Source organism: Aplidium turbinatum, chromosome 8 (assembly GCF_918807975.1).
Source record: "Aplidium turbinatum chromosome 8, kaAplTurb1.1, whole genome shotgun sequence".
NCBI lineage: Eukaryota > Metazoa > Chordata > Ascidiacea > Aplousobranchia > Polyclinidae > Aplidium > Aplidium turbinatum.
In genome coordinates, this window is record NC_137479.1 from 3,702,629 (window position 1) to 3,726,631 (window position 24,003).

Sequence of the window (24,003 nt, forward strand, 5' to 3'; positions counted from 1 at the left end):
GATAATTGCTTCAGCCCCCCCCCTTAGAAAATTCTGATAATTAAGGTAGCCTACATAACATATTTTCAGAAAATTATTCGAGCAATATTTGCTACGATGAATCGACTTCCTGTTACGTGTGATCGCGCTCATCATTCGCAATAAAGAGTCGTCAATCACAGAGAACTATACCTCGCAGTAGCGGTTCCAGCCACCCTCCCTACTAACACGGCGTTTCATCGTTTATTGGACATCATTCTGCAATATTCACTTTACACTTACAGCATAGAACAGCAAGAGATCTGGTTGTTATAACGGAGTGCGGGCCAAACTTAAAGCATTATGCCTTGGATCGTTATACATTCACTGCAGTAATCATGCTCTCAATTTGATTTGCAAGACGTTGTAAAGAAGGTGAGGCTTATTGCCGAAGCCTAACTTCGTTCAAGGTGTTGCAGTTGTAATTCGTGAATCGTCTAACTAAACGTGCTTTAGTGCTAGTGCTAGTGCTTTAGTGCTTTAAGTTTACCCTATTAAAATTTTCCAAAAATGCTCAACATTTGTAGAACTCATCATGCAAATTCTTGCCAAAGATGTTGCTGAATTTTAGAAAAATGCTAATAAACACAAGTCATTGCCCCGACCCGGGATTGAACCAGGGACCTTCAGATCTTCAGTCTGACGCTCTCCCAACTGAGCTATCGAGGCAAGAAGTGGCCAGTACGGGGATCGAACCCGCGACATTCGCGTTATTAGCACGACGCTCTAACCAACTGAGCTAACAGGCCACGTTCAAAGCAATTATTCAACTTTACCAGTTCAGCAGTTAGCAATGTGCAAACAGAACAAGCATCATGAATACCACATAAAGATAATTATTATATAGGTAGGACTTGCTTTACGAGATGCATGATTAAATTTCGAAAATGTTTTCTTTTTCGACTTGCATAAAATGCTTAAATATCATTATGTTAGAAATGTAGCCTACTATTGAGGTGGGCAATTTGTTATAGACCAGGGGTGTGCAACCTTTATTACAAGAGGGTTGCAGGCACAAAAATGTAGTTTTTTTTTCTTATTCATGTTATTCTTATGGCATTATTAGGGGTTTCCTTGCAGAAATAATAAGTTAAGAGACATAAATTTGTGAAGAAAACTGCTATTCAAATTTATTGTCACACCGACTTTGAACGAGTTCAGTGAGAAATTTGCAGCTGGCTTTTTTCCCGACGACTTTTTCCAAATTTACTATGGAATTGCTCGCAATTCGAAGTCCATTTTTTAAGTGTTCGTCTGTCAGAACCGATCAATATTGAGATTTTAAGACACCCATTTTAGAAAAAAATTGTTTGCACAAATACGTTGAGCCAAAAAAAGCCATTTTTGAAGCCATGAATTTTTTCAAATGTGAAAAGTCATCTTGGTTGAGATGTTTTCGGTAAAAATCGCTAAGATTCGTTTCTAAATACTTTGATTTCAAATCCGTTTTCTCTTCAAGATCAATCAGTTCAAATTGGATATCAGCTGTTGTTTTGTCACTGTGCGTATTGAGTGGCGAAGAAAATATATCAAACAAATGTTCATGAGATTTGAAGTCCTTGAAACGAGCCAAAAATTTATAGAATAATTAATTTTTCAAATTGGTCTGCAAATTCAGTTTTCTTCTCATCATGTATTCCATAGTCTTTCAAAGCTGGAAAGTGGAAAAGGTTTCCTGTCTGTATGTGGGCTTTCCAAGGTTATTTGTTCATAAAGCCTTTTATGTGACCATACATTTCATTCGCATACTGATTTTTTTGCTGCAGTCTTGTATTGAGATCATTCAGGTGCGTAGTTATATCAACCAAGAAAACTAGATCGCATATCCACTTTTTGTCTTCCTTTTTATCTATTGGGTGCCCTTTAAGTTTCAAAATATTCACGACTTCTTTCCGCAGTTTGTAAAATCGTCGCAACATGCAGCGCTTGCTTAACCAACGCACCTCGAAAAAGTACAGTAGATCTTTATGTGTTGTGTTGAGATCATCCAAGAACTTTTGAAACTGACGATGGTTGAGCCCTCCTGCTCGAATGAAATTTACTGCCTTAATAACCGGGCTCAAGACCTGTTTGAACTTCAAGCATTTTGCGCAAAGGTTTTGCTGGTGAATGATAACTTACAATAAAGAATTGTTTAGTCATCATCGGTCTTTCTCTCCTTCAAGGCAGACTTCAAGAGACCTTTGATCCAATGCCAGTTCCGGACATGGATCAAGAACCAACAGCTGCGATTCCGCATAAGCTGGAAAAGCCCAGTTCAAACTTGTCAAAAGCATCAATAACTTCAGTGAAGATGTCAGCACCAGTTGTCATGCCCTTCATTGACTGTAGTGACAGAAGCTCTTCCGTTTCGTTCAAGTCTTTGTCCACCCCTTTTACAAATATGGCCAACTGTGCTGATGGTTAACAGAAGGTGCGAAATGTACAATAATCCATTCTACAATGAACTGTTCACACGTACCCAACTGAACTACATTATAAACACCTTTCGCGGGCCGCACACAAATCAAAATTGTCACATCTTTGCGGGCCGCACAATTTTTCTTCGCGGGCCGCATTTGGCCAGCGGGCCGCACGTTGCACACCCCTGTATAGACGAATATGGGAAATATAGCCTACAAAGCGTGGGTGACCGTTGTTGGCACCAAGTAATCTGTGTACCTCCTCGTGGTGCGGCTGGAAGCAGTGCGGCTGACTAAACACAGAGGCGCTGAAGAAAGGAACTGGCCTACCTACTTCAGTACTATGGCCAAGTCTACAATGATGGGTCACATCATAAGGAAAGGCGAACTTGAAGATTTATCTTTAAGTGGAAAAATACTAGGAAAACGGTCAAGAGGAGCTCAAAGATTTACATTTTTGCACAATTTTCAACCACATATCAAGAACCCTATTAAAATTTGGCAAGACGCACGAGATCGATCAAACTGGAACATCATTGTACATCGAGGGCTGTATCAGTCATGATACCTACAGAGAGAGAGCCTGCAAAGTTTTTGAAGACTCTACAAGTATGGAAAGCTGCAAGGATTGAGCTCTCGAGGAAGCTTTCAGTTTTCTCTTAAATCTTACTGCATCATTTTTTGTTTTCCGACGATAAAAAATAGATTCATTTAAATGAAAAAACACAACTCAGAATTGTAATAAACTTTGTTGCTGATGAATTCATTTGTGATCTGGAAAATAGCTTGACCAACCAATACACAGAAAGGAATGATTCAGTTCATAGCAAATTTAATCATTTCATCGACACTTTTAATGACACTTTAAACAAGCATGCACCTTTACGATTGTTGTCTCGAAGAGAAAGAAAACTCAAGACCAAACCATGGCTAAAAAAAGGAATTTTGAACTCCATCAAAACTAATAACAGACTATATCACTTAAAAATAAAAGACCCAACAAACACTTCTGCACAAGCAACATACAAAAAGTACAGAAATGTACTTACTCATACTAAAGAGCAAGCAAAAAAATGCATTACAGTTTTCTTATTACGCAAAGCAAGCACAACACTGGAAAAATATGGAAAACCATAGCCTAAATGACATCATCAAGTAGCCTACAAACATAAGCACACAGCTCATGTACCAGAAGAAATAATTAGCACTGACAATGAAAAAATATCTGACCCTGCACAAATAAGTAACTGTTTTAATGATTATTTCACAAAAATTGGTCCTTCCATGGCATCTAAAATCCCTCTACCGTCTCCTGGCTCATTATTGAAATTGCAAAGTGTCCCATTCTCCTTTTTCCTAAAACCTGTCAATCAAGAAGAAGTATTAAAACATCTTAATAATCTTTCTGTCTCTAAAAGTACAGGACACGATGGAATACCTATAAAATTTGTCAAACTATCCTCACCAATAATCGCCCCTTTCCTCACCAACTTATTCAATGAGTGTATCGATAAAGGTGTATATCCTGATGTACTAAAGGTCGCTCTAGTTACCCCAATCTTCAAAAGTGGCTCCAGGAAAAATTGTTCCAACTATACTCCCATATCACTATTCACTATTGTCCCCCTTCACCAAAATATTCGAAAAATGCCTGTATGAACAAATGTACAATTATCTAACAAAAAAAGACCTGATCACACCACATCAGTATGGATTTAGACCACAATATTCCACTTCGTTAGCTGTGTCAAACGTTTGTGATAACATCTTAACTAACCTAGATAATAAAGATACAACTTGCTCTGTATTTCTTGATTTAGCTAAAGCCTTCGACACAGTTGATCACACTATTCTCATACAGAAACTGCAAACATATGGTTTTCGGGGCCTTTCATTACAATTGTTAAAAAGCTATATCAGCAATTGTCTACAGCACACGGTCGTCAATGGAATCTCTTCAAACTCAAGACAGGTTACCTGCGGTGTGCCCCAAGGATCGACATTGGGACCCCTTCTTTTCTTACTTTATATAAATGACTTACCAAATTCAACAAACATGAATGTTAAACTATTTGCTGACGACACCAATCTTACGATGAGCGACAAATGTGAAATAAATTTGCAGAACAATGTGAATGCCGAAATGCAAAAAGTTTACAACTGGTTGAAGCTTAATAGATTATCATTAAATTTCTCAAAAACTGAATACATGCTAATAACAAATAAAAAACACATAAAAAATTTTAACATTAAAATTGGTAACACAAGCATTCAACAAAAAGATCAAATAAAATACCTTGGCGTTTACATAGATAACAAATTAACATGGAAATATCACATAGATAAAATTTGCGGAAAAGTAGCAAAAGGTTCATGGGCGTTGCTTAAACTCAGAAATTATGTCAACACAGACACTTTAAAAGTATAAAGTGCTTAACTGACTCAGTGCCATGTGTATTACGCTTTGATTTACTGTCATTTGCAATAAGTTATTGTTTGTTTGTTTATCTTTATCCTGCATTGCGGGAAAGCGGACTTGAGCGCTATGCACCGGTGTACGCCTTCCGACATAGGCTACACCTGACCCACGCTGCAGCCGACAGCAATGTCTGTTTCCGGTTGTCTACTTTTACTTATGACTTAAATTTGGTACTACCCATTACTCGAAATCGATCACTAGGTAGAGGCAATTATCGTAAACTTTCTTGCCCAGAGAAACAACAGCAAGTGCGAGTGGCTGGAGTCGAACATGCAGGCTCTCGACTGCGAGCCTGTGACAGTGCACTGGATCCATTAATAAAATTACAAAAAAAGGTTATAAGAATAATTACGAAACAAAATTACTATGCTCACAGTAATTTTTTATTTTTCAAAATGAACATCTTGAAACTAAAAGACCAGGGATTCATAGTATAGGGATCGCCAACTCGGCTGAAAATCGGACAATCGGAGTGTAAAAGTGTTGCCAGATATTTTTAGAACAAAATATTATTTTGGCATTTTTAAAGAGTAGTGGTCGCCCAAAGCTTGTCCGTTTAAAACTAGCCTGAAGTTTAAAGTTGCACAAGATTGAGTTAAAGTAGTTTGTAGTTGTGTAACTTTGCAATAAAAATGTTCTAAATTTATGTACCAAGCTTAAATAAAACTTGCAAGTGTAAAAAAAATTATTAGAAGCCAGTTAAGAACAAAAAAATTTGAGAAAATTAAAATACACCTCAGGAATAAAGAGCTTCATGTTTTAAGTGTTGAAGCCGGTAATTATTTTTCAAGTAGGCTTAATATGTTTTATGTACAAGAGAGGTTAAATTTGCCAAAAATATGATATTTTGATAAGTGAACAATAAAATTGCTTTAGATTAGTTTTAAAATATTTATTTACGGGAAAGTTTTGGGCAACTACTACTTCAAAATGCCAAAATAATATTTTTTCTAAAAATATAAAAACTATCTGGCAACACTTTTACACTCCTGTTGTCGGATATTCAACCGAGTTGGCGATCCCTATAGTATGAATCCCTATAAAAGACATACATAACATTGAAATAAAAAAACATATGTACAAAGTTCATATGAATGAGTATCCGTCTACGTATTGTGATTTATTTACAAATGCTTCATCTATTCATCAGCATAACACAAGATATCAAACAAGCAACAATTATTTTATAAACAGATCAAACACAGAATTTGGCAAGAAGTCCATGCAGGTATTGGGACCAATGCTCTGGTCAGAGGTTCCAAGTAGGCTAAAAAACTTATCATTTCATTGTTTCAAAAAAGAGATCACAACGTTAATTTTACAAAGCTACAGTGCATCGTAAGTGATATGTTATAGAAACCAACTTGTCAGTTGCTTCGGAAACTTCATTATTCTCTGCTTGCTTCATGGAATTTTGTGTTTTGGCCTACGTTATGGTCGTCTCGTTGTCTCCCTGTCGGTACGGGAACTTGTGTAACTTTTGTCCTGTGTATATTGCATATTTCAAACATGTACCTATGTTCCTGTTACTGACAAATAAAACATTGATTGATTGATTGAGGACCAAAAAATAAAGTTGATCAATACAGGCCTATTTCCATCTTAACATGTTTCTCTAAAATCTTTGAAAAAATCATTCATAAAAGGTTAGTAAATTTTTTTGAAAAATTCAATGTTTTGTCCCAACAACAGTTTGGTTTCAGAGGTGGACATTCAACCACATTAGCTGCTACGGATATCTATGAACAACTAATACAAAATTGTGATGATGGTTTTGTTACATGTAGTATCTTTATTGATCTTGCTAAGCATTTGACACTGTTGACCATGAAATCCTTTTAAAGAAACTAGATTATTATGGCATCAGAGGAAATGCTTATAATTTATTAAAGTCTTACTTAAATCACCGTTACCAGTTTGTGCAGTTTGGTACTACAAATTCTAAATATGAAGAAATCAAATGTGGTGTTCCCCAAGGCTCAGTTCTTGGTCCACTGTTGTTCATTATCTACATTAATGACCTTAATCATGCTTCTGAGTTTGAGACTCGTTTGTTTGCTGATGATACACTACTATGTATTAAGGATAAAAGCCCTACTAGATTGCAAGAAAAAGTCAATTCTAACCTCCTAATGATTCAAAACTGGATGCATACAAACAAGTTAACAATTAATGTAAGCAAAACCAAATACATGTTGTTTGGGTCAAAGTTTGTCCGAGAAAATTCAAATCTAGAAATAACTTTTCAAAATACCAGATTGCAACGCACAAACACCTACAAATACTTAGGAATAACATTTGATGAGTCGTTATCATGGAAACAGCACATCAATATAATCTCAACAAAACTTTCTCAAAGCTGTGGTGCTCTATATCGATTAAGAAAGTACGTAAATTCCCAGACATTAAGAGCAGTTTACTATGCTCTAGTTCACTCCCATCTAATGTATGGTATTATCTGTTGGGGTCGTGCGTCTAAAACGGAACTGTATCCTTTAAATCTAGTACACAATCGCATCATTCGCTGTTTAAACTTCACCAAGATTAAGGACAGAATTCCCACCAAATCTCTTTTCAATAAAAGCAACTTGCTACAAATCGAAGACATGTTTTTAATAGAAGTATGCAAGTTTGTTTATAAAAGCAATAAAGGACATCTACCGGCAATTTTTTTTGAGTACTTTCGTCCTAGTAAGGAAACTCATAACTATAATACCAGAGGTGCTAAGAAAGATATGCTTTTCAAACCAAGAATGCGTACAAAGCTTGGTCAACGCTCAATTAAATTTCTTGGAACAAACACTTGGAACAAATTACCGGAACAGCTAAGAAAATTTCAAACAATTAGTATGTTTTCTAAAAAATTAAAACTGCACTTAATGTCTGAGTATAAGTAACTGATAGCCTATAGTACCATCAAACTGCTTCTACTTATTCTCACCGTATCTCGCTAATTACTGTATATTCGCTTTTGTCTTACCAGTATGCTGTGTTGTATGTATATTGTATATGCCTGGTCACAGCGGTAAACCATAATTTCTTCGTGGGAAAATTGTAACTTAAAGTTCCCGGATCCTTTCGTCTGCATATAATGACCGAAGAAACACACACTTGAACTTCTTTTCAAACAGTGTATTTCTGTAAAAATTAGCCCACGGCTACCAAAAACGAGGGGGTGCAACGCGTACACCACTTAAACTGTCACTACACAACAGATTACTTGGATAAAAGACGGAACTTTTGTCCAGCTAGCAAGCACTAAGCCAACAGTTAAATGTGCGGCCAACTTTCAAACAATCATTTTACGAATGACCAGAATAGATATCAATATCTCAAATTCACGTAGAAAGTAACTGTGACGCAATAAATGAAAGACAATTATGAAGTCATTCCAACAGGTGTTTAAGCTGATGTAATATTTCCTGTTTAAACAGGCCCAAACAGGTCCAAACAGGTCTTATGAACGATGGTGCAATTTTGGCACATGCTTTAGGAATTTCCATGACGTAATATTCAGTAGACTTGAACGGTTTTTATATGACGTTTGATTTGGTGAAAATTGTCGGGAACATAGCGGCCCCTAGTTATGACAGTCTGACATGGCATAACTAAAAAGAAATGACGACAATTGTGAGCCAATAAATAAAAACACACGATACACAAATTTTTTGAATCACTCACGTTTAAGTTAATACGCAAATACAAAGGGCATGCAAAGAATGAACAGCAATAAGAATAAACACGACGATACATGAAATTGGTACCATAGGTACACGCTAAATGACGCTATATACAATGGTTGCGCTAATAACCGACTGTTCCGGGCTCAGACAAGGGTCGGCCACCGCAGACAAAACCAGGCTCAAACCCTAACACTTAGGTGTTCTTTACGGGGGCGAGGCACGAAATATCCCTCAACACGTAGTCTACTTTCACTTTCCCCGTACTCTCATCATAGTTGCAGACGGCAACTTTGGCTCTACGAACCACAGGCTTCCCTTTCCTAATTTGTGGAACTACCTCATGCACCCTCCCAAGTTGATACTTCCCACGTTTACCAATGTCTTGGAGAGAACCTACCACTACAAGTTGACCAGGCTCCAAATTCTCGGCCATTTTTAGCCATTTTTTCCGGCCCTGAAGACCTGGCAAGTAAAAATCGATCCATTTATTCCAAAACTGCTGAGAAAGTGACAAATTGAACCGATAATCCCTTCTTAATTGGTCACGATCATGTGGTTGCCCAACAGCACAGTATGGGTCTAAGTATGGGGTCAAAAGTGAGGCAGGGGTGATGACAGTAAAATCCCTAGGGTCGTCACTCAAAGGTACCAAAGGGCGTTCGTTCACGATCCGAACGGCACTACCTGTGTACGTAAGCAGTTCAATAAAACTGGGCTTACGTATTGAAGAGTCCAAAATGTAAAAAAATGCAATTTTAAATTGTTTAACCATTGCCTCCCAGGCGCCACCTTGCGCCGGAGCATACGGAGGTATAAATTCCCAGTTTATCTCTCTCTGTCTCAGGGCGTTGTGAAATTCAGCTGATTCTATCAACTCGGGTAACTTCTTAGATGCTGCCTGAAAGGTACTTCCATTATCGGAATAGATAGCATTAACCTGCCCACGTAAATCTGTAAACCTTGTAAAGGCAAGTAAAAAATCACTCAGCGACAATGACGTAACCAGCTCAACATGAATAGCGCGAGATGCCATACATGTGAATAAGAGTCCCCAAGCTTTTTTGTGACTCCTACCTTCAACAAAGGTCAATGGTCCAAGATAGTCCAAGCCGCAATCAAAAAAGGGTTTCCTATGGGCAGTTGTGCGAGACAAAGGTAAATCAGACATGAGCTGCCTTATAGGCCGAGCTTTCTCAATCGCACATACACCACAATCATTAAGATACCTCTTCACGGAAGCATTACCATTAGCGATCCAAAACTTCTGTCGCGTAGACAACAAAGTGTGCTGTACTCCACAGTGCGCATTTCGATTATGATGCGACAGTACAACAAGCCTAGTGAAGGGGTGCTTCGAAGGCAAAACAATCAGATGCTTTGCTTCTAGAGAAATCTCGGGAGAATTACTTAAGCGCCCTTCAATGCGGATTACACCAGCATCATCTACACAAGGTCTGTACTTTTTAAGTGAACGCAATCCTTTCAAGCGTTCCTTCTCACGTTGCGAAGCGCCAACACTACCCCGCTTTATCACTTCCTCAAGTGCATCCGGCGATCGTTTGGTCATTAAATGTAACACATCGCCATACACGCTTTTCTGAACAAACTTCACAGTTAAGTCTAAGGCTCTATCAAGATAAGAGGCGTCCAGTTTTGGCTTCATAAAGCTACGCTTTTTCGTTTTACAGCACAAAAATTCAACAAAAGCAACCAAATAAGCAATTCTCTTTTTCATAACATACAAAGAAGGTGCGGCCTCGATCAATCTGTGAAGGCCACCCTGTCCAACGTCAAGCGACCCCTCTTCGTCACGAAGATATAGGCTATGGACAGGTACTGGAGTGGGGTTTTCTACAGATGGAATTTCTTCACACTGATAGAGAAGACTAGAACCATTTAACCACAACTCTCGAAACTCTTTCTTTGTAATAAGATTTGGCCTTGTGCCAACATCAGCTGGGTTCATATCGGTAGGGCAAAAACGCCAATCCTGGGCTCCAGACAACAATAAAATATGCTCAACTCGACGCGTAATAAACTTATTCAAACGTAAATCAGGGTTCTTAACCCACTGCAACACAGTCCGAGAATCACACCAAAAATACTTACTGCAGTCGGGCATCTTCAATGCCTCGTAGGCCTGCTTCACGAGTCTTGCTGTATTCAAAGCGGCAACAAGCTCTTTCCTAGCTATCGGCCAAGAAAACTGATTTTTTACAACAATGGTAGATTTACCCAGAACGAAAGACACACTCGGAACTCCGTTAACCAGTCTACGTAAGTAAACAACAGAAGAGAAAGCTTGATTCGAAGCATCACTAAACCCATGCAATTGATATGAAACAATAGCATCCGGACTGCACACACCAGAGTTTGCAAAATACCATCTCGGTAACGAAAAATCCTTAAGCAGGTCCAAAGAGCGAAGCCACGACTCCCACTCTTTAACAAAGCTATCAGGGACCTCGGTGTCCCAATCAAACTTGTCTATCGCCAATTGCTGAAGTATAAGGCGTGCTTTTAGAAAAAATGGCGCTCCAAAGCCTAGCGGATCAAAATTTTGTCCAAGCTGACTGAGCATACTTCGGCGCGTGTGTTTAGCTAAGGGCTTTAAGGAACATGCGATACGCATCTCGTCAGACTCGGTTTGCCACACACAACCCAATGTCTTCGCTGATGGCAAAGTCATATTTTCAGTCTGAAAGTCAATGTCACGAATCAAAGGTGAAAGCATCTCATTATCCAAATTTGACAAGACAATCATAGCCTCCTTGTTAGCACTCCACTTAACAAGTTTAAACCCACGGCTATCAAACAAAGCAATTGATTCATGAGTGATTTGCTGAGCTTCCTCTAAGCTATCAGCCGAAAATATAAAATCATCCATGTACATATTATTTGCAATATTGCAGAGAGTCAATTCACCAGCACTGCTGGGATTCTGCTCGATCATTTTCTTTATAGCCAAGCAAGCGATATACGGGCTACTCTTTATTCCCCAAGGGTGTACACAAAAACGAAATGGTACCATCCTACCATTTTCAAGGTCATCATCTTCAAACCACAATATACGAAACAAATCCCTTTGCGACTCAGGTAACATTATTTGAAAGAAGCATTTAGTCACATCAGCCATGAGACCAAATCTACCAAGCCGAAATCTAGCCAAGACATCTACCAGAGGGTTTAACAAGTCAGGACCCGAAAACATTACATCATTAACACAAGTTCCTCGAAATTCAGACTTGCCATCGTAAACAATGCGCTTTTTTAATTGTGACGTCACAAAGTATGGTAAATACCATTCAAATCCCTTGACATTTCCTGCTTCACCCGCGCGCTCAATATAGCCATTAGATTTAAGATCTTTCATGGTGTCAGTAAGGAAATCACGAAGTTCAGGTTGTTTTAAAGCTTTCTTCCTTAAAGCAGCAGCTCTATCTGACGCCAACACAAAATTGTTAGGTAGATCAATATCTTCCTTCAACGGAACAGATATCTCAAATCAACCATCTTTCAACTCAATATTCGGTTCGACAAGTTCTCTAGCCAAAATATCATTGCGAGACAATTCACAGGTTTCATTTTGCAACGTCAAATCCTGAATGACTTTATTCAGGTCTGCTATTTCCATATCACGAGACTCAATTTTACGCTGAAAGCCAGAGATGACATCCGACTCTGAAGACGTCTGCACTCTGCACACTTTAGCAACGCTTTCAACTAAGGGTGACTTACCACCACAAGCCAACCAACCGAGAGGAGTGAGTAAAGCATGCGGTTCACTGCGATTTTCACCAACACGCTCTTCTTTTGCCCACATCAAATAAGCGTTGTCATTGCCAATCAGTACATCTACAGTGCTACAATCATTCAAATGAAACATATTCACGTCATAAAAATGACGGAAACCACTTAAATCTTGTTTATGAGGTAAAGTTTTAACATCGTCAGCCCAAGCTGGGTTAACCACCGAGGTTATATCACAAAACAGTTCATCAGTCTCTAACGACTGGATGTTGAGTTTAACAAGGTCAGCACAAGTAGGTTTCTGACCAGCCAGAGTATCTATTTTAAACGACGCTTTATCATACGGTTTAAGACCAAGTTCGCACACCAAGTCACTCGAAACAAAGGTCAACTGCGAACCAGGATCATGCTGACAATACACCAACTTCGATTTGCCAGTCATTGGATTCAAAACACGAGCAGCAGTAACGCGGTTAAAGGCTGCTTTAACATTTCCAATCTTAACATTACGCACAGGAACTCTGGCACCAGCCTCATCTTTACCGACCAAATCCAGAGAATCACGTGACGTCACATAAAAATCATGCAGAAGAAAATAGTGTTTCCTATCGTTGGTAGGTCCACACTTACGACAGTTATTTGCATGATTACAGTCTCTAACCATATGCTGGCGCAAACAATTCAAGCATTTGCCAGCTTTCACAATGACATCTCTCCGATCTTTAGGTGTCAAGCGCAAAAATTCTTTACAATTAGACAAAAAATGATATTCAACTTGACCACGTGACGAACAACAAAAACACGCCGGTATGTCACTATGTCTGGCCACACCGCCGCGCGGTGCGCCAACAGCAGTCGAGTACTGCGAACTCCCTGAAATCACATTATCATGGGGCTTTACCGACGTCTGCCTAACCGGACATGAAGGCAATTTTCCTTTGCCAAACTTTTTAAGTTGCTGCGACTCACCAGAATCGCCCATTAGCATAATGCTAAAATCAGTCGACTTGCGCGTTTCCTCCCGTACTACAAAATCAAACAAACTCTGAAAGGTAGGTTCCTCAGTGCTACCATACTGATCACCTAAAAAGTCAAGATAACGCTGCTTAGCGTCAAACGGGAGTCGCTTAGCCAAATCCAAAACAAAACGTCCTTCTAATTTATCACGCTGACCATAAGCTTTCGCGTAAAGCAAACACTGCGACAATTCATCTTTAAACTCTTTCAAATCACTGGAAGAGATAGAAGTCAATTTGCTACCATAGCGATACTTTCTAATTTCTGGTTCTGCGAAAAGACCTCCACGAACCCCAAAACGTTGGGACAAGCGAGCTAACGACATTTCTATCCTGTCTTCCTCTGACAAGCCAGGAGTGTCAGAAACCAAATTAGCAATCGTTTGTGCAGCTGTTCTAACACAAGCTGCTTGCAACAAAGTCAAACGAGTTCCCTTAAAGGGCGAAGCTGCCATCAAGGCCATAACACGATTTTTAAAGAAGACAAATGGCATATTATTACCATCGTAACCAATCAAGGCCGCCTTATCGAAGAACGTCCTACTATTTTGGTATTCAAAAAAGCAATCCTGCTGTTGAGAACTCGATTTAGCGGGAGAAGACAAGCTATATCCCTTAATGGGCTGAGTGGGCTCAGTCACATGCACAGCCCGATCACGATCCTCACATACGTTAAAATCAGGAGACACGATACGCCTCTCACAACCACCCAAATTACGTGTAGCTGGGCGATCAAAAACTAGCGGCGCTGAAAACTGTGAAGGGGGCAAAGCATTACTGCTAATGGCGGCCCCGTGACCTATACGCTCTGGGGGAGGAGTTCGGTTGTAATTTGCAGACCTTGGCTCTACAGCCTTCGGAAGATCCTTAGCCGCGGCCCCGAGACCTCCTGAAACAGCTGGAAAACATGTGGATTGTACAGGTCCACTTACGGATTGAACAGGCGTGTGGAAAAGGTTAGGTAAATTAAACTGTGATTGATGTTCACTTCTGGAATGCCTAGAAGAGCCCTTCCTAGAGCTACGCCGGGAGCCCAACTCAGAACGATATTCAGCTAAAACTACCTCTTTACGTTGTTCGGCCCTCAACTGAGCGTCTTTGAGTGCGAACTCAGCAGCTCTAGCTTCGGCTCTCGCGGCGGCCTCAGCAGCTCTCGCTTCGGCCTCAGCAGCTCTCGCGTCGGCCTCAGCTCTCGCGGCAGCCTCAGCTCGTATGGCCTCAGCTCGTATGGCCTCAGCTCGTATGGCCTCAGCTCGTATGGCCTCAGCTCTTGCGGCAGCCTCTGCTCGTGCGGCAGCCTCAGCTCGTATGGCTTCAGCTCTTGCGATGGCCTCAGCAGCTCTTGCTTCGGCCTCAGCTTGGATCTGGAGCTCCTCTCGTCTTAACTGTAGGTTAATTTGTGCAACTATCCGTGACGAGCTCTCAGACATCCTAGTGCTTACATTTGAGGCGCTATCCTCAGGATGTATGTCAGCATCCAACCTATCTGACAACTCACTTTCATTTTGTTCGAAGTTATTTTTTAACGAGTTAAATTCGGGATCTACCCTATCACGAAGTTCTGCCAAGATTGCAGAGTTAACAATTTTACTCAAAAGAGCATGGAAATGCCGTAATTCCTCTTCTAAAGTAGATAACTTAGATCTAAAAATTAACTGTTCCTGCTTATCACTCAAAGAACCTAGGGCCACAGAAAGTTTCCCAATTTGAGTCAAAATATCCCGTCTAAGATGCCGGGCCTCTCGAACTGACTTAGCCTCATCGTTAATGGGTCCCTCCCCAGAATGGCCTGCCCGACCGCAAAGAACATCATCAGGCTTAAACTCAGTCGAGTCGACGGCGGTCGAGTCCCTGTCGCCACCGAGTGTAGACATATTAAATGTTAGGGCTAAATTTAACAATTAAAAAATTAAGTTACACAAACACACAAAATTACAGTAGTTATAAAAAACTTAACTGCAAAGACCGTAAAAATACAAAAAAGAATTTAAATGCACGATACCGTAGCTGTACGAGTATGTGAAGTCCAAACGTCCACAAAACTTGCTTGGATTCTTCCACTTGAATCTTCAAGCACAGATGGATTGCCTTTAATCTTCTTTCTTGCCAATGAATGTCAAAGTTATTTTTTCTTCTGTACCAAACTGAGAAGAAATGTCTTTACTTTTTAGCTTAAAGTTCTTCAGTTGCCTACCGAGAAGAAATGTCTTTAATTTTCTTTGCTTCTTCCCGCACAACAACGTGTCGTTGGTCCAACGTTAGACCATCGGAAACGTCCCGTGGGCCCTCCGTTGGTTTCCGACGTTGGCGCGTAACAAATTTGGCCAGCGGGCCACCTTGGGCGAATCGTCAGTCACAAAAATCGGTTGGTTAAACGTCGATCCCCCGGTGGCACACTGTTGGCCAACCCTTTCCCGACCATTTGCCACCTGCGACCAACCTGCGACCAAACGCTTTCGTTGGTTCGACGTGGGATCCACGACGCAATTTACAACTGTCCTCACTGTGGCGAAAAAAGGCTTGGCTAATCGTAGACCCAACGTTGATGCACTGTTGGCCAACCCTTTCCCGACCATTTGCCACCTGCGACCAACCTGACGACCAAACGCTTTCGTCGGTTCGACGTGGAATCCACGACGCAATTTACAACTATCCTCACTGTGGCGAAAAAAGGCTTGGCTAATCGTAGACCCAACGTTGATGCACTGTTGGCCAACCCTTTCCCGACCATTTGCCACCTACGATCAAACGCTTTCGTCGGTTCGACGTGGAATCCATGACGCAATTTCCAACTATCCTCACTGTGGCAAAAAAAAATGCTTGGCTAATCGTAGACCCAACTTTGGTGCACTGTTGGCCAACCTGACGACCAAACGCTTTCGTTGGTTCGACGTGGGATCCACGACGCAATTTAGCCTACAACTATCCTCACTGTGGTAAAAAAGAGTTGTTTAATCGTAGAACCAACGTTAGTGCACTGTTGGCCAACCTACGACCAAACGCTTTCGTTGGGTCAACGTGGAAGACGCAATTTACTATCATCCCCTCTGGCGAAAACGATTTGGTTACTCGTGGGCCTAGCGTTGGCCATCATTTGCTAATCTACGACCAAACGCTCACGTTTTGCTCTGACAAGGGTTAGACATTACGACCTCACCAAACCGAAAACGTTTCTTAACTTTGACCACATGGTGGCGTGTTGTTAACTCACTTTTTTCGAGTTAATCTGTGCTGAAAATGATGACCACGAAGACGTGGGATCGAGGCCTCAATTCGCAGTAAACCTTATCACTTACCATACTAGCATTCCACTCGGTACAACATTGCTAGAAAAGGCACTCATACAAGCAAAGAGTAGGACAGATGGCAGTTAAGTTTGTTTTTATTTCTAACCATCACAGCAAAAACAAAGAACATGCTAAATATAACAGCGGTCTAGAAAAGGGCATGAGGCAAATTAAATCAAATTTCCTGTCTTCCTCTTCTCAAACTTCTCAGTCCTCATCTCTTGCGTATTTCAGCCAGTCTGAAATAGCGGCATGGATATTTGAATTTGTTGCTGTGGACAAGTTATGGGTTCTTCGTACTCCATCTAAAAATAATAATGTCATTGGGATAAATTGCCAATAGCTGGTCCAAACCAATATGTCTAGTGGAAAAGGTTGGTTGCTGAAGCCACGTAACTAACTCTAACAAGCAACTTTTTCCCATAAAGCAATGAACTAATCACACTGAAAAAGTTCTGAAAGTATCTCCCATGGATAAACTCAGAATTACATTGATTACAACAGTCTGGAAAAGAAAATGAGAATTATCCTGCTACAAATAAACTTTGAAATCATTTCTTCAAAGATTTTGCGAATTACTTCTATTACAAATACAAAATTATGATTTTTCGTCACGGTAATAAACACCTTTTTCATGCAACCTTGCATTAAATTAACTACAGAAGCTTTGTCTGTAGTTATTATTCATTAAAAACTGAGAGTTTGTTGAAAAAGAAACATAAGGTAAAGGGGTAAATGCTTAAGCTGACCATGCTTGTGCTTGTAGTGAAAAAGGATTATCGAAATCTGATGTAGCCTCATCATCATCCGTCATCACCATCATCCATCATCATCAGCCTATTCCTCACAAATAGAGCAAGTTTTCATCGACCTGAATATTCAAAACAATTTACTTTAAAATGTGAAAATGACCTTAATGACCTAACAAAAACTTGACCCAATAATTTAGTGTTTTTTTAGATTTTATGTTAAAACTAATTGCTTTTAATCAATTCGATCGTACCAAAATTGCAAAATTGCGATACAAGACAGTAGTCTGAGCCACAAAACTGGCGACATAAAAATAAACAAATTATTGAGGGTGAGCTTTTTTTATCAATGTAGGAGGAAACATTTTGCTTACCAGTGTCCATTTAAAACAAACTGACTTAAAATAAGTAATGGTATTGAATTGACTTTTCATTGATCTATTAAACAAGCATCTGGAACCTTTTCGTTACTTTCAGAATCCTTACAAAAAACGCACCGCGCAAGCTTGCTACAAAAAGTTGACTTCATCGAAAAAACAGGAGATAAGCTATTTAGTATTATCGAAACTAACACAAAAATCAATGCACTGCACAGTACACACCCAGGTGTGTCCTAAAATCTAAATTTATGAATAATTATGTATCGGTATTGCATTATAATTAATTATAGTAGGCTACTACATTGAACTAATTGAACCATCTCATGCTTTATCAAAAATGCTAACAACAATAAAAACAGCGATATGCAGTACCTAGTATACACTCACCAATGCTTTTCCAGGCGACTAATGATAGTATTCGAGGCTGGAGCTTGTAGGCTTAAAATCTTTCGCAATTTCATTGGTTGGACCTTGCTGACATACCAAAGCACCGCAATATTATCTTTGTAATTCGTACAAGCCCTCAAGCCGTCACAACTTACTGTGAATAAATTTGAAAGCAGGGCAGCATGGGAAAAAAATGAAAAAAGAAGAGGATGACCTAATTAACACCAATGCATGACCTAATTAACAAAGAGCTGTTTATTGCCAGCCAGCAAAGCGTGCTTTTGTATCAACATCTGTGAACGTTGAACCAATGAAAATCAATTTCTGCTCTGTTGTCCGGGTGAATCTAGTAGTTAAACTTAATTCAATTCAATCAAATTTTGGATTTAATTAAACCACAATTCTATTTGGGTTAAATCACTGGCGAACAAAATCAGGCATTTTACATTGATTCAACATCTTCAAACATTGGATGAATGTGAAAAAATTGGACTTTGCTTTTCAATAGAAACTTTTAGGTCGAAACGAAATACTTCGAAAATTCGAAGCAAACGAGATGAGAACAACAAGTTTTGTGGCTAAAGGAAGTAATTTGTATTGAACACTCGAAAGTCTGAATGGTTGAGAAATAGTTTTGCCCACCACAAACATTCATATGATCATTTGTAGGCTACTTTATGGGGGATATTTGCGGTTACTGTAAAAACATGATGAAATCATTTTTTTGGTCCAAATTAAATTATTTTATTTTGATGTAGTTAATTCTAGTCAAACGTTAAATACGGCAGATGTAGGCTAACGAAAATCCTTATCCTCAAACAAGACAAAATTTTTGCATTTTGAGTTTTCTTGGTTGTATTTTCAACAAAATATTATTTTTATATGAATTTTTGGCGACGGCTTATATTTCATTTTCAAAAATTTCCGATATCCAACCGATTTACTGACTTATAAACTATTGAAAAGCTGTAAAAACGTTTATCAAAAGATGAATTTCTTTAATCAAATTTATGCAGCATTTGGTCATGCAACATTTTAATATAGGCTATTTGTATGAGTGATTGTAACACTTTGTTTCGTGAGACTTGTGTTTTCTCTAATTGAAAACTATTTGATTCAATTGCGTAGGCTAAGCATTTTGAATTCTATGGACTTTGAGTCTGATTGCAAATAAATAAATAAAATAAAATTAAGATTTTTTGGCAAAAGGTTTGCTCACAACCGAATGCCCACGGCGACGAACGCGCTGTGGGGCCCACCATTGGCTCAACGCCGCGTCAACAAACTATTTTTATATAGCGTTTTTGTTAGAATAAACCTTTGTTCACTTTAATTTCGTCAAATTGTAGCATATACTGGCCAATGCTTCGAATTATTTTGTTGTGAATACGAAAAATGATATTTGTCGTAGAAAGGTTGATTCACAACCGAATGCCCACGGCGACGAACGCGCTGTGGGGCCCACCATTGGCTCAACGTCACTTCAACAAACTATTTTTTATATAGCGTTTTTGTTAGAATAAACCTTTGTTCACTTTAATTTCGTCAAATTGTAACATATACTGGCCAATACTTCGAATTATTTTGTTGTGAATACGAAAAATGATATTTGTTGTAGAAAGGTTGGTTCACAACCGAATGCCCACGGCGACGAACGCGCCGTGGGGCCACCATTGGCTCAACGTCGCGTCAACAAACTATTTTTTACATAGCGTTTTTGTTAGAATAAACCTTTGTTCACTTTAATTTCGTCAAATTGTAGCATATACTGGCCAATACTTCGAATTATTTTGTTGTGAATACGAAAAATGATATTTGTTGTAGAAAGGTTGATTCACAACCGAATGCCCACGGCGACGAACGCGCTGTGGGGCCCACCATTGGCTCAACGTCGCGTCAACAAACTATTTTTTACATAGCGTTTTTGTTAGAATAAACCTTTGTTCACTTTAATTTTGTCAAATTGTAGCATATACTGGCCAATACTTCGAATTATTTTGTTGTGAATACGAAAAATGATATTTGTTGTAGAAAGGTTGATTCACAACCGAATGCCCACGGCGACGAACGCGCTGTGGGGCCCACCATTGGCTCAACGTCACTTCAACAAAATATTTTTTATATAGCGTTTTTGTTAGAATAAACCTTTGTTCACTTTAATTTCGTCAAATTGTAACATATACTGGCCAATACTTCGAATTATTTTGTTGTGAATACGAAAAATGATATTTGTTGTAGAAAGGTTGGTTCACAACCGAATGCCCACGGCGACGAACGCGCCGTGGGGCCCACCATTGGCTCAACGTCGCGTCAACAAACTATTTTTTACATAGCGTTTTTGTTAGAATAAACCTTTGTTCACTTTAATTTCGTCAAATTGTAGCATATACTGGCCAATAATTCGAATTATTTTGTTGTGAATACGAAAAATGATATTTGTTGTAGAAAGGTTGATTCACAACCGAATGCCCACGGCGACGAACGCGCCGTGGGGCCCACCATTGGCTCAACGTCGCGTCAACAAACTATTTTTTACATAGCGTTTTTGTTAGAATAAACCTTTGTTCACTTTAATTTTGTCAAATTGTAGCATATACTGGCCAATACTTCGAATTATTTTGTTGTGAATACGAAAAATGATATTTGTTGTAGAAAGGTTGATTCACAACCGAATGCCCACGGCGACGAACGCGCTGTGGGGCCCACCATTGGCTCAACGTCGCTTCAACAAAATATTTTTTACATAGCGTTTTTGTTAGAATAAACCTTTGTTCACTTTAATTTCGTCAAATTGTAACATATATTGGCCAATGCTTCGAATTATTTTGTTGTGAATACGAAAAATGATATTTGTTGTAGAAAGGTTGGTTCACAACCGAATGCCCACGGCGACGAACGCGTTGTGGGGTCCACCATTGGCACAACGTCGCGTCAACAACTATATTAGTCATATTAAATTTTTGTTGAAATGAACTTTAAAAATTCTTCATTTCACAGAATTATAATACATACTTGCCATATCTCTTAATTCGTTTGCCAGAAACACCAAAATTGAGATTTATTCTCAAAAGGTTGGCTGACAACCGAATGCCCACGGTGACGTACGTGACGTTGGTTCTTCGTTGGTTCAACGTTGTGTTAACAACCTATTTATGATATTGACGTTTGTTGAAATAAAAATTTATAAAAGCTTCAATTCACAGAATTGTAATGGGTACTTTTCATTATGTAAGATTATGTCACCCGGAATATCAAAATAAACAATCGGTGGCTGGAGGTTGGTTTTCAACTGAATGCCCACGACGACAAATGCGACGTTGGCCCACCATTGTCTTAGCATTGTGTCCACAACCAAGTTTTACACAATATATATTTGGTAAAAAAAATGTTTTATGTGGTTTATATCACCAAATTATAACATGTTGTACCCTTTTTTACTGATTCTTTGTCCAGTTAAAGAAATAATGTTAGTTGGCAAATGGTTGTTTTGCGGCGAAAAGCCGACCGCGACGTTCGCGACCGTTGGCCAACGATCAGCCGACATTGTTTGCTGTGCAGGTTTAGACTACCAACCAACAAGATCTTCTTTTATTATTTCTTTGCTTTTGTAGCCTACCAACCAACAACTTGGTCTTTTATTTTTTTATGCTGCCTGTGCTTCCGTACAAACACTAGCCAGAGAATCGTCTTTTATTTTTTTATGGTCACAGCGGTAAACCATAATTTCTTCGTGGGAAAATTGTAACTTAAAGTTCCCGGATCCTTTCGTCTGCATATAATGACCGAAGAAACACACACTTGAACTTCTTTTCAAACAGTGTATTTCTGTAAAAATTAGCCCACGGCTACCAAAAACGAGGGGGTGCAACGCGTACACCACTTAAACTGTCACTACACAACAGATTACTTGGATAAAAGACGGAACTTTTGTCCAGCTAGCAAGCACTAAGCCAACAGTTAAATGTGCGGCCAACTTTCAAACAATCATTTTACGAATGACCAGAATAGATATCAATATCTCAAATTCACGTAGAAAGTAACTGTGACGCAATAAATGAAAGACAATTATGAAGTCATTCCAACAGGTGTTTAAGCTGATGTAATATTTCTTGTTTAAACAGGCCCAAACAGGTCCAAACAGGTCTTATGAACGATGGTGCAATTTTGGCACATGCTTTAGGAATTTCCATGACGTAATATTCAGTAGACTTGAACGGTTTTTATATGACGTTTGATTTGGTGAAAATTGTCGGGAACAATGCCATTTTGTATTTTGCATCATTTCTAGTAGTTCTGTTTTTTTTGTTTTTTTTTTTGTATATCGCACTGCTAAATTTCGTATGTGTATTGTTTTTTTATGTTGTATATAATATATATCTATCAATCAAATCAATCAATATATCAATCAATCAATATTTGCGTTCAACTTCGACACCGTTCCATTTTAAATAAGCCATGACACCACTCGGGTGTGGCAGACTCGATGACCAGTTCGGTCCTTCTGTCACTCCCATCGTCATCAGCAAACAACCTAGCTCACATTGTAATCTTGTATTGTTTTTTCGCATGTGCTGATGATGCAAAATAAAAGAACTTCTTCTTCTGATTGATTGATTGGTGATCCCCGAGCAGATGATTAAACTGTTTAAAACCACGTGACTTGTTTTGGTTGAGTGGAAAATTTTCATCATACATACAAAAAGAAAGGTTCAATTGTGATGTCAAGTCGGCGTGGTGTAAAAGGCCAGTCTCACAAAAGTACAAAACTAAGTTTTAGTTTGACGTTGTGGGTGGTAGTGTTCGGAGGTGTGAAAGGTTGAATGTGAGTTCAAAGATTAGGTGAGAAAGATTTACTTTTACCTGCATGTCGCTACTCACGTTGAAAGTTGGTACTGATAAACGAGTTACCGTAGCCGCAGACTTTTTACTTTTACATAGAAATTACATGACCTCACTGATACAATTGTAGCCTATGCAAGTCTAGAAAAAAAAATTGGGAAAGACAGAAGTTTCATCTTATAGCCTAGCATTATCTTCAAGATAGAATAAATTTAAAATGTATGGTGATTGGTGATATTACGGCGAAAAACTAACTTCATGAAAGTGTAACAGAGTTTTTCTCTTTTTAATCCCTAGGCTAAGTGAATGCCATTGATATCTTTTCTTATAAACTTTTCTTATTAACCTGAAACGTATCATCCGCTTATTTTTCTACACAGTTTTTTTTATGTTGCCCTGTGTTATTCCGTTGTTAATGTATTATGTAAAGTGCTGGTATTGTGCTATTTTTTTATGTTGCCCTGTGTTATTCCGTTGTTAATGTATTATGTAAAGTGCTGGTATTGTGCTATATATTTTATATGTGTTAATGTTCTTAATTTTGGGTCTTTTGTTTAAATGTTTGGGTGGCAGCTGACTTTGGTGACCTTTTGGTCTTTTGCTGCCATCCTTGTTGTGGGAATTAATTGTATTTATTGTGTTTTTGCTTTTTGTGTCTTTCTTTTTCACCAACAAAACAAAAAATAAACTGAACTTATATCATACACATGGCATATAGCCTACCGACCGTACTAAACATGCTGTTCTTCAATTTTCTCATAGTTCAGTAATGCCAGACAGTAATGTTGCCATATTCTTTATCAGGAATTATCTGGTTCTACTTATTTATGACAAATAGACTAGAAATTTTGAGATACCCCCAAAATTTGTAGGCAATACCGTATATTATCTTTTTTACGTTAATTCAATTCAAAGTTAGTTACCGTATTATCATGGCTATTTATATTTCTAATTGTACATTTGCAGTGAGAAGTGCATTCACTATTTTTTTGCTGTTGTGATTTGATGTAATC

General features: G+C 38.8%; 1 long non-coding RNA gene and 2 other non-coding genes across 3 annotated transcripts; all 3 read right to left on the minus strand.

The window, feature by feature from the left end:
* Positions 1-614: 614 nt before the first annotated feature.
* Positions 615-687, minus strand: Trnaf-gaa (transfer RNA phenylalanine (anticodon GAA)). The gene has a single exon. It is a non-coding gene; the product is annotated as a tRNA-Phe (tRNA).
* Positions 688-693: 6 nt separating this feature from the next.
* Trnai-aau (transfer RNA isoleucine (anticodon AAU)) lies at positions 694-767 on the minus strand. The gene has a single exon. It is a non-coding gene; the product is annotated as a tRNA-Ile (tRNA).
* Positions 768-16,718: 15,951 nt separating this feature from the next.
* Positions 16,719-18,289, minus strand: LOC145776306 (uncharacterized). Its single transcript, XR_014290200.1, has 3 exons — positions 18,152-18,289; positions 17,385-17,506; positions 16,719-16,940 (listed from the first exon to the last, which is right to left on the minus strand). It is a non-coding gene; the product is annotated as an uncharacterized LOC145776306 (long non-coding RNA).
* Between the last annotated feature and the right edge of the window lie 5,714 nt (positions 18,290-24,003).